Source organism: Tenrec ecaudatus, unplaced genomic scaffold (assembly GCF_050624435.1).
Source record: "Tenrec ecaudatus isolate mTenEca1 unplaced genomic scaffold, mTenEca1.hap1 Scaffold_251, whole genome shotgun sequence".
Classification (NCBI taxonomy): Eukaryota; Metazoa; Chordata; class Mammalia; order Afrosoricida; family Tenrecidae; genus Tenrec; species Tenrec ecaudatus.
In genome coordinates this window covers 281,733-297,758 of record NW_027458689.1, presented here as the reverse complement: position 1 = coordinate 297,758, position 16,026 = coordinate 281,733, and the positions used below count along the sequence as shown (strand labels likewise).

General features: G+C 42.6%; 1 protein-coding gene across 4 annotated transcripts in view; it reads right to left on the bottom strand.

Annotated features, from left to right (window-relative positions):
• LOC142436381 (uncharacterized) overlaps positions 1–16,026 on the bottom strand; it is a 67,880-nt gene that overhangs the window by 11,510 nt on the left and 40,344 nt on the right. Inside the window, exons 3-4 of one of the 4 annotated variants that reach the window (XM_075540071.1) lie at positions 10,995–11,195; positions 4,886–5,031 (exon numbers count right to left, since the gene is read on the bottom strand). The exons of 1 other annotated variant lie outside the window; for it this stretch is intronic. The gene's annotated coding sequence lies outside the window, so the exon portion shown is untranslated. The remainder of the gene's footprint in view (positions 1–4,885; positions 5,032–10,994; positions 11,196–16,026) is intronic. 2 more of the 4 variants (XM_075540072.1, XM_075540070.1) reach the window with 2 other exon arrangements.

Genomic DNA, 16,026 nt, shown 5'->3' with positions numbered 1-16,026 from the left:
CCCAATAATGAGTGCACTTTTGAATCCCAATATAGATAATGTTTTTAATATACCATTATTTGTAGTACCTAATGCAGTTAGATCAGTGGTTCTCCACCTATGGGTTGAGACCCTTTTGGGGGTTGAAGGACCCTTTCACAGGGGTTGCCTGATTCATAACAGTAGTAAACTTACTGTCATGAAGTAGCAACAAAAGTAGTTTTATGGTTGGAGCTTCACCACAACATGAGGAACTGCATTAAAGGGTCGCAGCATTAGGAAGGTTGAGAATCACTGAGTCAGACAGGTGGTCTATACAAGTACACAGTCTAGCTATGCCCCCTTAACTTCCTCCAAATTATTTACCTGGGTTTGTCGCCTGCCAATGTGAACGAGGAAAAGTTGTCCCTCATAGTGGTTACTGTCAGGCTGCTAATTGCAAGGTCAGCAATTGGAAACCACCAATTTCTCCTCGAAAGCATGAGTGACATGGCTTTTTACTCCGTTATAAAGTTACAGTCTCATATAAGACAATCGGGCAGCTTGGCCAACAATACATTGGTCCCGTTGTGCCTTGTGGTTATGTAAATAAACTGTCTGAAACCTAACCTACAGATTAGTTACTTTGGAATTCATGTTACAACTAATTGAGTTATTTCAGAGACAGAAATTGGGATCTCACTACCAACAAAAAAGAAGAACCAGGGGGACTTCCGGCAAGATGGCGAAGGAGTAACAAACACCAGAGGAACTCCACAGAATTCAAGCTAGGAGAGTTACTTAGAGATAACTGAACACTGCTGGAATGCAGGAGGAGCATCATAAAGACAAGTAGGCACAGACCCATGGGGTTTTGAGGGGCTGGGGGCTTTTGGTTTACTTCAGTGGAGGCCGGCTGGGGCTTGACCTTTGCCCCGCCACTGTCTCTGCCAGAGCCAGGACCATTTGGAGCCTGTAGGGCTGCTTGGTCTCAACACAGCCACAGTTTGCCACCACCTGCCTTGGGGCAGGCACTAGACCTTTGCATCTCCTCTCTGTCACCCTATCAGTCTTGGAGGGCTGTGCAGCAGCCTTTTCTCAACACAGCCACAGCATGCTGCTACCACCTCCGAACAAGGATTAAACCCTTGCAGCTCCTCTGGCCTGGATAAGGGCTCAGCTACATTGTTGCTTTCTATCCATCTCTTCACTATATTCCCCCTCCCCCGCCCCTCATGGGCACATTTGGCTTGCTTTTTAACTTTTTTTTCTCCTCTTTTCCTCTTTCTTGGTCTCTCACACTCTACTGCTAACCTCCAGACCACTCCCTTAGCTTAGGGCATTTACACCTGAGCCACATGCAGCTAGGTGAGCTCCACCCTGTGTAGTTAGCAGGCTGGAAAAATCCCTGCTGGCCCCCAACAGGGGATACTCTGCTCAACTTCTGACTGGGGAACTCCTTCCAGCCTTTGTGCCTGTGGGGCATAAGGCAGCTCGGCCAACACTCCTCAACAAAAGTTACTGCAGGAGCCTCTGCCCAACCTCTGCAACACCAAAGCAGGCAACCCTTCTGGGTCACTCCCCCGAGAGGGAAGCCACAGGAGGACAAAGTGGTAGGTTAATTCCATAGTGAAATAAGCTATAGGCAGTTCAAAGTCTCCCAGAGAGAGCCAGTGCTCTTCGACTCCCTGGAAAATGGCACCTGGCTCATCTAAAACAACGCAACACAAGCAGCCATCAGCCCCAAAAACCTCAACAAAAAAAGGAGAGGAACAAAAGGCAAAGCCAGAAGATGTCCTGAACATAATGCATGCATAGAGGAAGCAGACATTGAGCTGCCACAGAAAGAAATTTTCAGAATGTTACTTGGAGTCAGGGGATATGAGGGAAACAATACAGAAAAATGATGAAATGATAGAAAAGGTAAAAACCATAAATCAAAGAGAAATACAGGAGCTTAGGGAGGAGATAACAAAAACCAGTAGCACACTCATGGACCTCGACAAGCAACTGGAAGAATCAGAGGCCCGCATCAGTGACTTGGAGGACAGCCAAGCAGACTTCAACAAACGAGAACAAAAATCTAATAAGATCATCAGAGAAGCTGAAGAAAACTTAAGAACTAAGTCTGATGCTATGAAGCGGTACATCATTAGAATTATTGGCTTACTGGAGGAAGACACAACAAAGAAGTCATCTGCAACAGTAGTGAGAGAATTCTTGGAGGAAAGCTTCCCCAGCTTAGTGAATTAAAACAAGGCAACCATTCAGGAAGCTGAAAGAATCCCAGCAAGACTGGATCCCAAGAAGAAGTCATCAAGGCACATAATAGTTAAATTATCCAACTTTGAGGAAAAGGAGAAAATCATGAGAGCAGCTAGGGGAAAACAAGCAATCATATATAAAGGTTCCCAAATAAGAATATGATCAGACCTATCAGCAGAAACTATGAAGAAGAGAGAGTGGAGTAACATTTTCAAAAAATTGAAGGAAAACAATGCAAACCCAAGAATACGCTACCAAGCCAAATTATCAATCAAGATAGATGGAGAAGAGTCATTACATTGCACGCTCATCTCGATAATATGATCACTGAAGACAGATTTGTGCATAAGCAAATGTGGTGAAGAAAGTTGATGGTGCTCAGCTATCAAAAGATATAGCATCTGGGATCTTAATGGCTTGAAGGTAAAAAAGCGGCCATCTAGCTCAGAAGCAACAAAGCCCACATGGAAGAAGCATACCAGCCTGTGCAATCACAAGGTATCAAGGGATCAGGTATCAGGCATCATCAGAACAAAAAATCTTACCATAGTGAATCAGCGGGGGAGTGTGGAGTGGAGACCCAAAGCCCATTTGTAGGCCACTGGACATTCCCTTACAGAAGGGTCTTGGGGAGGCGATGAAACAGTCAGGGTGTGATGTAGCAACGATGAAAAATACAACTTTGATCAAGTTTCTGGGTGCTTCCTCTCCCCCTCCAACTGTCATGGTCTGAATCCTGACTTGCAGGTCTGACTAGACCAGGGGATGTACACTGGTGCAGATGGGAACTGAAAATGCAGGGAAGCCATGGCAGATAATCCCCTCAGGACTGGTGGTGTGAGTGGTGATATTTGAAGGGCACAGTGAGGTTGGGTTGGAAAAGTGGAACCTATTTCAAGAATCTACATGTGACCTCCTCCCTGGGGGACATACAACAGAAAAATGGGACACAGAAATATATGACAAAATAACAATTTATAAATTATCAAGGGTTCATGAGGGAGGAGGGAGTGAGGAGGGAGAAGAAAAATTGAGGACCTGAAGCCAGGGGCTTGGGTGGAGAGCAAATGTTTTGAGAATGATGAGGGCAACGAATGTAAAAATGTGCTTTACACAATTGATATATGTATGGATTGTATTAGGAGTTGTATGAGTCCCTAATAAAATGACTTTAAAAAAAAAAGAACCAGGAGTAGGGGCCTTTAGATCCCAGATTCTTTCACAGAAATTCTTCAATCCAGCAGACAGGCAGCTGTGACACAAGAGTGGACATGAAGGGAAGAAGCAGCAACAGAGACATGGTGGCAGCAGAACCAAGAGCCTGAGACAGAGCAGTGGCATTCCCAGACCACAGAACAAGAGAGCTAAGTGCCTTTGGGCAGGAGGTTAGAGGTGAAATAGGGGTACATTTGAGTTCTTATCTGGGGAACTAGATTTGCCAACCCACATAGAGCTAAGTGTGTCTGGTATAAGGCTAAGGTGCAGAGAGAGAATTTATCCGCAGAACTAAGAGAACTTTGTAATTTTTGTACATTTAGGACAGAAGCCAGGGGGTTGTAGGGCCTGACCTCACCTGCAGGTACGGCTGTCAAGATGCTGTCCCAGAGAACTGTACCTTGAGGCACTGATGATGCTAAATTGTGTGTTAGGGTGGAAAAGTGACTTCTTTGTCAAACATAATTTGAGGAGAGCATTTATTGAACTTTAAGAGACAACAAAAGATACGCACACACATCATATGGATAAGGGAGGCCATTAGCAGTTCAAATGCAACTGAGGATTCAGAGTCGGGACCCTAGATAAATAGGACACAGAACAAAAGGCCATGTCACAGATCATGATTGGTGGCAAAGCAATACATCAGATACAGGTGGGACTGCAGCAGCAGGAATGGGACCATAATTGGGACATGCACATTATTAGATAGAAAGACTTAAAAGATTGGTCCAGGGCCTTCAAACTGAGGCAATCAAGGCCAGACTCATAACAATGGCCCCTGTGCTGTCCTCGCTTAGGTGAGCTCCATCAAGGATACATCTAGGCAGGCCCTTGGAGGGGGATGGATGGAGAGGAGTGCAGGCAATCTATTTTGTAAGGCATTTTCCGCAAGGGTAAGATGATCTACATTCTTGGCTAATTATCAAAAGGAATTCAATGGAGGCTTAATCAAACTGGGGAGGCAGCAAATGGACAGAGTTGTCACTGTCATCAGCAATGCAAACCTTAAACCCAACTCAGTGCCACAGAGTGGATTCTGGTTACAGTGACCCTTTAAAGGGAGGTGGAATGGCCCCTTGTGGATTTCGGAGACTATAACTCTTACCAAGATTGGAAACCTTGTTTTTCTCCTCAGGGGTGACTTGTAATTCTGAACTGCTGACCTTGCAGTTAGCAGTCCAATCTGTAACCACTATGCCACCCGCCTTTTGCAAACTGGAGTGCTCACAATTTAAGTTCTAATACAATTATACATGGTTACATTATCAGCAAATTCTATCATTCCGGGAGATGCGCAAATTGCTCGGACCCCGACCAATGGGGCAGCCTGGGTTCTTGTACACTGGTGTTTCCTGGGTTCAGACCCCAGAAAGCTCAGATCCCTCCTGCTTCCCCTCAAACTCCTCTGCCCAGTGCTGACCCCAGGAACCCCAGGGATGCTCACCCTGCTTGGAGTCAGGTGAATGGATTTGGTTCACGACCCAGTCAGAAGTTGAAGTCCTTCCTTGTCATGCTTCAATGTGCAAGACACTAGTACCAGATTTCTAGCTCCCTAGACTGGACTGTATTTCTCTGTGGCAAATCTTTGTTCTGAAACAGAAGAGGAGGCAATGTTGAAAAAGGCATATCACTTTCTTGGCCTGTACTTCTTGCGCTAAATAGTGACCACCCCCACCACCTGGGATCAAAATCCTGCTCAAAGCTGAGGGTTTGCATTAAACAAGGGTCCACTCTATCTTTGCAGAGCAATTTTACTAATTTCCCAAATATCATGATCAACTTTGGATCCACAAAGTGGAAGTACTTAAGGCCTCAAATTTCTCAAGCTCCATTGAAGGTAAATATCTTCTTTTCACCAGCAATCTAACTGAAGAACGGAATATTTTATGAAGAATGTTCTTTAAAAGCCCATAACGGAACCTCAGACCAAAACCCTTGACATATCTGGTGAAAGTGATCAAGCTGAATCACGCTCATATCTGCCACTCCAACTCAGGCTGAGCTTCTCATTAAGTAAAACCTACTCCAATCCCCTTGCATCCTGGGTATTCTTTACAATATCTATTGTGTGAAGAAATCCCTATGGTTGGGTAGCCCATTTATGCACAATAGTGTAGTAACTAGAGAAAGTTTTTGTACAGGTGGACAACAAGAGACAGAGCGACACCAATAGCACATCCTAGAGGTACCTTGGCCAAGATAGAGATATTCTAAACAAGAAAACAAGCCAGGGGAATCCTTATTTGCTACTCTCTTAAGCTCTTGTGTTTACAGATGTCCGATTTTAAAGCCTTTGGGAAAGACTGCAGCTTACAGTCATGGAATGGCAAGGGGTCATGGTAAGAGCCAAGGTGAGGGAAGATGCTTAAAAATGCAAGATGTATCCAGAAAAGAGATGACTGATCAAACCATTTTGTCATCTTGACCTAAATTCTGGATTCCAAGCTTTCTAGGTAATGCTGACTGATGGCAAACAACACACACTGTAGTAGTGGGCTTATTGGCTTGGGTTCAAGGATGTCCCATCCATAGTCTCAGGTGTGAGTGACGATTTGTCCCGTCAAGAGGGGTGTAAATCATTTATCACTCTAGAGGATCCAGCCAGAGCAAGTGATCTATGAGAGTCGAGTGGGTTTCAGGATGTTCAGAAAGTTTACAATCAACTGAATCACAATTCAATTCCATGAGAAACTTCAAGGCTAACTGTAAGACAGATTAAAGTTGAAGATTCTGGCAGCTAGACAGGAGAGTATTCACGCAATATGAATAGACGCTTTATTCTTTTTGTCTAAGTTCACGTTATTGGGTGAAACATAACAATAATTGTCAGAGTAACCTTATTAATATTTTCTATGAGACCAGTAATAACCTGTAAACAAGGTCAGATAATGATACTTCAAGAAAACTGTAGAGCAATATTGATAATGGATCTACATGAAAAAGTTCTTGAAAACATTGGGAATAGAGTCAGAAAACACATGAAAATAATTACACATGATAATTAAGTAGAATCTATCCTAGAGTTGATTTAATATAAGAAAATGAGCACTGTAATATATACCAATTAATGTAAAAAAGAATTAATAATCTAAATAGACACAAAACTTACTAAACAAAGTCAAAGACTTTTCATGCTAAGGAAAAATAACTCTACAAATCTAACATAAAACAAATATAGTTCAAAATGTTAATATGCTAATATACATTCCTAAAAAGAAAAAGTCATACTTGAAAAAACATCACCCCACGTCAGAAAAAGGACAACCATAAATGTCCACTTTTACCAGTGATATTAAAAATTGACTGTATGTTCTAACTAGAGCTACCAGGTTCACTATTTTTTAAGGAAGAGGCTTCCAAAAAGACATAAAAATTCCTTTAATCATAATTTAATTATCACATCCATAAAATATTCACGATATGCCATGAATAGCTAATAAATGCTAAAACATTGTAGGCTACATTTAAACACGCTGAAATAACTCTTGGTACTTAACTCCCTAACTATTAATTGTTAATCAGAAGTGGAAGGGGAAGGTGGGGGGAGAAAGAGGGAACCTATCACAATGATCTACGTATAACTCCCTCCCCAGGGGGATAGACAACAGAAAAGTGGGTGAAGGAAGACATAGGGCAGTATAAGAGATGAACAAATAATACTTTACAAATTATCAAGGGTTCATGAGGAGGGGGCAATAAAAATGAGAAGCTGACAGCAAGGGCTCAAGTAGAAAGAAAATGCTTTGAGAATGAGTATGCCAACAAATGTACTAATGTGCTTGACACAATGGATGGAGGTGTGGATTATGATAAGAGTTCTACAAGACCCAATAAAGTGATTTAATAAAAAAAGAAATACAGCATGATCAAAATTATAGCATTTATCTTACAGAAAAGGAAGTACAAATGTATTCAGATTAAAACCCTGAAACAGGGAATTTGTTTCCACCCATTCTGTGATGAAAGCATGAATTTAGAGTCCTGTAGTTTTCTGTAGTGTTGAAGGTCCTCATATACTGATGAATTAATAAACTAAACCAAGGCATTCGTGTGCACATATAATATTAGAGTGACTATATAGACACACATATATGTATGTGATACACACACATATATGTATGTGATACACACACATATATCAAGCTGGACAACAGATAGGATTGATGCTCACCCAAAAACTGAAGTTTGGGGACTTGAACACACTGAGCCATGGATGCTCTAGGTAGCATTGGACCCATGGGCTTCAGTTGGACTGGGCTGGGATGTTCTCTTGATGAAAAGCTCTCTCTTATGCATATGTCAGTGTCTATAGTTTTATTTTTCTAGAGAACCCAGCCTAAGGCAGATCCCCATCACATTAGTGTCATATGAGGGCGAAAAGGTGTACCTGACATGCTGCTCTTGGAGAAAAACACATCACAAGGAAAGTGTGAAAAGATAATCAACAATTCCCTGACACTGAGCCAGTCCTATGCTCCTCTAGGTCTGTGGAATTTTGGTGGATGAAAATCTATTTATAACAAAAATATCAGAGGGGCCAGCCCCAATCCCAACTAAGAGGACAGCTGCCCCTTCCCCCAGAAGAATTTACTTCAGAGGACAACACTGAAGCTACAGCTCAGGGAAAGGGACATGTCTGATCAGAGCACACGGGAGAAAATGAAGGGGGAGGAAGAGAGAGTGGAGCACACATCCTGGCCCACCAAGCTTTGAGGACAATATGCCTGCTCTGAGCAGCCCATGCAAAAAGAAGCACTATGGCTGCCCCGACTATGAGTCATGACATCCCTCACTGACCTATAGCCCTATAGGGGACAACACTGGAGACAGTTTGGGAATTGCATCTGATCTGACCCCACCACACCCAGGCAAAACACTAAGGGTGTTGTGCAACAGAACAGCAAGGGAAGTAGAGCAAGGAAGTCCCAAGAGTACCAAAATTAGACTCGGGGGCCAGGGCGTGGCACCCCATCAGACTCCACAGAAAAGCACTCCTAAAGGTCAACATAGAGACCTCTAACTTTTTACAGGCTTTTCTCTTTTTTCCCTTTTTTTCTTGTTGCTGTTGTTTTGTTTTCTTTTGTCATTTTGTTTTGCTCTTTTGTGTGTATGTGTGCTTGTGTGTGTGTATGTGTGTGTGTGTGTGTGTGCATATTATATCTGCACTTCTAACTAGATAATATAGGCCAGATAAACAATCTGGAGGAGAAAGCAACAGGATCCATGGTTGGGGCGGGGAGCATGACATGGGAGAAGGGGAGGTGGGGGAAAGAAAGTGGTGTTAACCAACCCAGGGAAAAGGGAACAATCAATAAGTGATCCAAAATAGTGGGAAACAGAAAGATTTCTCCAAGTCATCTCCCCCAAATATATGTTAGACTTAGGACACTGCTCACAATTAATGGTAAATAATTGTCAAGTTACCTCCCTGAAGGCAATCAGCTGTCAGAGGACTGTCTAGTCCCACCACATATAGGGCCCATCCCTGCTGTTAAGGACAATGGGATACTTCCCCCTAAAGGCTTCAATTTAGACCCTGCAAGGTGGGTTTACAGTACACCTTACTGATAATGATTTCTACAGTGAACCAGAGAACAGGTCAAACCTGCTCAGTGACATCCAAAGTTAGGCTGCCATGCTGAATCTCGGGTCTGCCCATCTTGTCACATGCACACCCTTACTCCCTCCTCTTCCAACAGCATATGAACCCCTACAGCATCCCACTCCCATTACTATATTACCTATAGCACAACACTTTCCTGTGATGGATTTCTTCACCTGTAATTAGGGGGCCTGAACATCCCCAGATGATATAAAAGCCTTGGTTAGCAATAAATATTTCTCTCCCCATGTGGACCACCAAGTGAGGCTGAGGTGAACATGCAACTATGAAATGTGTCTGACTCCATTATTTCAATCTCTCTTCTATCTCTCATGCTCCCTATGACTTTACTATAATCTTTATTTATTATCACTGTACAATTGCACCAACCGACCCGCTGTGATGTGTTAGGGTCTGGCCTTTCCCCTGACACAAAATAAGTGGCAAGGAGGGTGTAAGATGCCTGGTAGGGATTGATCAAGGCAATGTAACTGAGAAGAATTACTGAAACCCTGAAATTACTGAACTACAGACAGAGCATGATAGTGGGACAAGAGGAAAGTAAAAGGAAATAGAGGAAAGAACTAGGAGACAAAGAGCATTTACAGAAGTCTAAATACAAGCATGTGCATATGTAAATATATTTATATTAGGGTGGGGAAATAGATCTAGGTGCATATATTAATAGGTTTAGTATTACGGTATCAGATGGACATTGGGCCTCCATGCAAGTGCTCCCTCAATGCAAGAACACTTTGTTCTATTACCTGGCATTCCACGATGCTCACCTTCCTAAGATGATAGCTGAAGCCAACTGTGTGCAAAGAAAATGTGAAGAAAACTGATGGAGCCCAGCTACCAAAAGATATAGCATATGGGATCTTAAAGGGTTGAAGGTAAACAAGTGGCCATCTAGCTTAGAAGCAAGAAAGCCCACATGGAAAAAGCACACAACCTATGGATTGATTACAAGGTGTCGATGGGATCAGTATCGGGCATATTGTGAATGAAGGGGAGTGAAGATTGGGGATCCAAAGCCCGTCTGTCAGCAACTGGACAGCCCCTTACAGAAGGATCATAGGGAAGAGACAAGCCAGTCAGGGTACAGTGTAGAAACAATGAAAATACAACTTTCCTCTACTTCCTAAATGCTCCTCCTCCCCTCCACTATCATGAACCTAATTCTCTTACAAATCCAGCTAGACCAGAGGATGCACACTGGTACAGATAGGAACCTGAAACATAGGGAATCTGGGACAGAAGATGCCTTCAGGACCAGTGGTGAGAGTGGTGCTATCATGAGGGTGAAAGGAAGGTGGGGCAGAAAGGGGGGACCCATTACAAGGATCTACATAAAACCCCCTCCCTGGGGGATGGACAACAGAAAAGTGGGTGAAGGGAGACATCGGACAGTGTAAGGATGAAAAAATAATAATTTATAAATTATCAAGGGTTCATGATGGAGAGGCAGTGAGCAGGGAGGGGGGAAATTGAGGAGCTGATACCAAGGGCTCAAGTAGAAAGCAAATGTTTTGAGGATGATGAGGTAACACATGTACAACTGTGCTTGACACACAATGGATAAATAGATAATAAATAGATAAAGCTATCATGTTAACCTTGAAAAAACACAGAGCTCTTACAAGGCACAATGCACACATAGCCTCTCTGCACCAAAGGTCAACACTCACATTTATAACACGTAAGGAAACTTAGTAGACTCATAGTCACACTTGATATAAGAAATCAGTATAACACTAAGAGCCTTATATTCATGGGGAAACATGACATCATGCTCCTGAGAGGAAAGTACTACACTTGTTTATATAACAAAGTATTCCCATTACTCAGCTCACATACTGCAATAGCATCACTGAGTATGAAACATACACAAATATACATATACACACGCACGCACACATCTTTCCGTTTTTAATGAAAATATTCATACCTACTGAGGCCAGGTTTCTAAAAGTTTCCATCATCCCGTGTCTCTATAGTTTCCTCTCAGAAAGGTCCAGCAATGCCCATTCTTCCTCGGAGAAATTCAGAGCCACCTCCTCAACAGCCACAGTGTCCTAAAACATCCCGTATATTCTGGCTTGGCAAGGTACCATGCATTCCACTATGTGAAAGGATGAAGAAGACAGTCCTGGGGAAACAGAGACTTCACATGGGCATTAGACACAGGGGTCTTGCTCTAAGGATTTCCATCAGGGTTTAGCTAACCCACTTCACCCACTAGATCAGCTGTTCTGAACCTGTGGGTTGCAACTCCTTTGGGGGTTGAACAACCCTCTCAAAGGGTTCTCCCGTTCATAACAGTAGCAAAATTACAGTAATGAAAATAATTTTTTGGTTGGGGGGTGAGCACACATGAGGAACTGTATTAAAGGGTTGCAGCATTAGGAAGGTTGAGAACCACTGCACTAGACACACTCCCTCACTAATTACATGTTATCCCAAGGACTGCATGCTTCTAGCATAATGAGTTTATCTCTGTACAGTTTGTCTGTGACCAACTGCAGCCTTATTTCTATCTAGCTGTTTCAGAATAGAGAACAGTCAGAACACATAAATCAGATGAATGATCAAAAATAAAAGCCTCGATTCCAAATTCATATCCTCTCTTCCATTGGAGGGAGGATTGAAATTAGAATATTTATCAGAACAGGAAGCACAGGGTGAAAGGAAGATGACAACTAGGAAACACTGCAGAATTTGTGCTTCTCCCTGTCGCCCCTCCTTAGCCATTGGAGAGCTGCTGGTATGAACTAACAAAGTAGGGACCCAAAGCCCTGGAGTCATGGTATCCTCTTGGAGAATTCTACGTGATCAAGAGCTGACGTGTTACCTGGTGATAGAGATGATTATTTGGGGAATTATGAAATTTTCTATAGAGTGTCTATGTTACTCGCCTACTTTCCAGTCACTCTGCAGTTGCACGCTTGTGTATTTTGTATTTTCAATGAGATAGGACAAGCTATTGAAAAGGGAAACCGGGCAAGAGTGAAAGGTAACAATAGAATATAGATACCCTCTGTACACTGGTACAGATAGGAACATGGAAACAAGGAATCCAAGGTGGATGATCCATTCAGGTCCAGTGGTGAGAGTGGCGATACCAGGAGGATGGAGGGAGGGTGGGGTGGAAAGAGCGAACTGATTACAAGGATCTACATATAACCTCCTCCCTGGGGGATTGACAACAGAAAAGTGGGTGAAGAGACATTTTGGACAGTATAAGATATGACAAAATAATAATTTATAAGTTATCAAGGGTTCATAAGGGAGGGGGTAGTGGGGAGGGAGGGGCAAAAATGAGGAGCTGATGCCAGGGGCTTAAGTGAAGTGCAAATGCTTTGAGATTGATAATGGAAATGAATGTGCAAATGTGCTTTACACAATTGATGTATGGATTGTGATGAGTTGTAATATAATGATTAAAAAAAAGAATATATGCAGATATCTTGAAAATTTTCCCACTGAGACAAAGCTACTGTCATGTAATTATTATGGACTGCTCCCCTCAAAAAATACTGGATACGCACATCAATACACACTAAGCTCATAGGATATACTGACAAAAGAGCACAATATATTCAGTATCATAATAGCATGTCCTTTTTGCTGATTGGGAAAATGTACTTAGGTTCCAATTTTCTTATAAGTTGACTGAACTTCAGTGCATTTCAATGTTAAACTGTTAGGATACTAGGACTTACATACCAGGCTTTGAGATGTTTTTCACATTTTAGATTTTTAAAGATTTTTTCACATTTGCAGATCATGGAAGGACGACTAGCTGAACATGATGACCACTAGCATTCTCTCAGCTGTGGGACTGGCCTCCATGACTTGTCATACTTTTGTTCCCGCATCTTTTCAGGAGAGACCAGTCCCTGGAGAAGGACATGGTGCTTGGTGAGGGAGAGAGAGGCAAAGAAGAGAAAGGCCTTCACCAACATGGATCGACACAGGGGCTGTCGCAATGGCTCCAACGTGGGAACATGTGAGGATGGTGCAGGACAGGGCAGTGTGTCGCGCTGTTACATAGAGGGCTTTAGGGGCTGGAATGGACACGAAGCCACCTAACAACAACATAGAAAAGGTTGCACTTTATGCTAAGATTTCACAGCATGGCCAACTAGCTATGGCATAAAGTCGCATGAGCTGTCACGGTCACTCCACAATTCTGCTACAACAGTGTAACCTAGTGTCGATCCAATAAGCCTTTCAAAATCTCATCCATAGCAGTGCATCGGGTGCCGGGTTTTAAAGCCTTCCCATTCCTTCATGATGAACCAAAACCAAATGGACTGCGGTCAAGTACATTTTAACTCATTTTGACCATAAAACAGGGAGTGGAACTGCTCGCTAGTGTTTCCAAGTCTGTAAATCTTCACGGGCCCACGCAGCCTCCTTGGCCTCCCTTGATGGGCCTGGAATGCTGGAGCCACAAAGGGTCTGGCCAGCGGCATCGATTAAACCAGTGAACCACTAGGGCCTCTTTCACACAACATGTTCATGATAAAACACTGCATTTATTCAGCAACCACGATTCTGAGGCAATTTCCAAAAAGATTTGGCCACATTGGCTCATTTAGTCCTCTTGTCACTCACTTTTAAGCAGATGTTGCTCCCAATGGGATAGAGCTGAAGTCACCAACATTACTCACAATTTCAGTATTGCTCAAATGAAAACTTGTTGAACCAGGTCAGCATGCAGGTCCATGTGTGTACAACTAAATGCCTGGCAATTACATTTCTGTTCATATGCCCAGAGCTTTTTATTCTGTCAGTCATCAGTTACAGAGATGATCTGGATCTTCTGTGTAGTACAAAGAGGAGACGAAGAAAACAATCTATTCAATTCAGATAACTGGAACGCATTGTCCTGGAAAAGCCAGGACCCTCAGACAATACTGCTTACCTCAGGGCCGTACAACTGGCTCTTGCATATAAGAAATTATTAGATTGATTGAGCAAATAAAAAACCATTGAGCAAATCAGAACAAAACCAGACCAATGTGTTCTGAGAGGGCACACCATTCCAAAACCAACAGTTCAACCCTGGACACATGAGGTGGCTATGAGTTGAAAACACTCCACAGTAAATAACAAGAACAAAAGCACAAGGCCAAATGATAATAACTCGTATGAGAAATGCAACAGAGGTGGAGTCTAAGCATTAACACATACATATTTACATTTCGTGAGCTAGTGTAGGGAGAAATAAAATGATCACTTTAGGAAACACTAGCCAGAGAACCCTGGCATGATAAGGAAATTCTAACAACATGGGAAGGTTCTGTGATGAATTTGCAAATGCTCAGTTCGATTTCCGTTTCTCAAACATACAGGCTAAGGAGTCAAAGAGCACCCAGGTCTTCAGGGGCCGGAGAGGGAAGCTCCATGGTCAGCCACTAAATGAAAAGCTCGTTAGCAATAAGCATTCATGGAACTTCCCACACTGGAAAATACGTGGAGCATGAAGAAGCACCAGCAAGAAAGTAAAACAAAAGAGGCAATAGTTAAAAGAAATGCAAATGAGGACGTTCAGGTTTATGACCAATATGTGAAGAGCTCTAAGTCACCATTCCAGTCTCAGAGATAAAAGCTGACCATGTTGAAGTCAGAGTACGGAGGTCACAGGGCATGTTTTTCTTTCTGGAGTACATTTTTTTAAAAAATTACTGTCATTGAGTCAATTCTGACTCAAAGCATCCCCACAGAGCAGAGTAGAACAGGGCCTGCGCGTTTCTGAAACTGCAACTCTTTAAGGGAGTAGAACGCCTCATCTTCTACTGTGGACCAGTGAGCGGTTTTGAATGGCTGAACATGTGGGTACCAACCCAACGCATAGCACACTACATCACCATGGGTGCACAGTGTTGTAATAAATTGGAGAAAACTAGATGGTAACTAACAACAAGAAAAGCATCCTTTTAAATGCCTCTAATTAATTACTCTAGTTAGGACCCAGAGCAAACATCTGTCCTCAATACAGAGGGGCGGTGAAAACAGGTACTCTCTCAGCTGATTTCATTGTGAAATCATTCTGTGTACCTGCCTATGGGGCCCTTTTGTTTACAAGTGGTTTTCCTTATCTGCCCTTAGTAGTCTAATCAATTGCGTTCATTGAAAACAGTGATTTGAAGGATGTGATGGGATTAACTAATGGGTAGTCCAAAAGAGTTTGTTCCTAGAGGAGAAAATACCAGACCACAGGGTATTAGGAAGAAATGTACTTGCTATGTTTTAAGGATAGTCAAAGCCCAGGTTGAACAAATACATTTTTATAAGGATAAAGGAAGTCAGAAAGGTGTGTCGTTGGGATTTCAATGAAGAAATGCAAAAAGATTGAAATCAATAAAAAAGTAGCATGTTCCAAAATTTCATACCATTGTGTGCTCACTTTCCCTATAAGATCACTAAAGACAAATGGGGGATGAACAACAGAAAAGTGGGTGAAGGGAGACATCGGACACAGTGGATGGATGTATGGATAGTGATAAGAGTTGTCTGAGCCCAACGTAAATGATTAAAAAAAATAGCATGTTCCAAAAAACTCTCCTCCACTAATATATCAGTTCCCAAAACTGTCAACAAAAAATATTCTATTTTTTGCACTTCACAAGAGTCCACAAAAAATGTGAATCAAATTGCATTTAGCCTCAAATAGCTAATAAGGGGTCAAGAACAAGGGTTGGCATTGTCCGCACATAACTCCCTGCCACCACATCTGGTCCAACTCACAGCAGAGCTATCACAGAGCAGAACTCCCTGTAGGACTCCCACGCCTGCACATCTTTAGTGGAGCAGGCAGACTCATCTTCTCTGCACATTTCTGGTGAGTGTGCACAGCTGCCCTTGCAGTCAGCAGCCCAATATTTAACCCACTGGACAAAAGGACTCCTTTGTTCACGTGTCCCACATACAATAAAGTATCATTACAGGAACTCATGAAAGACCTACAGAAA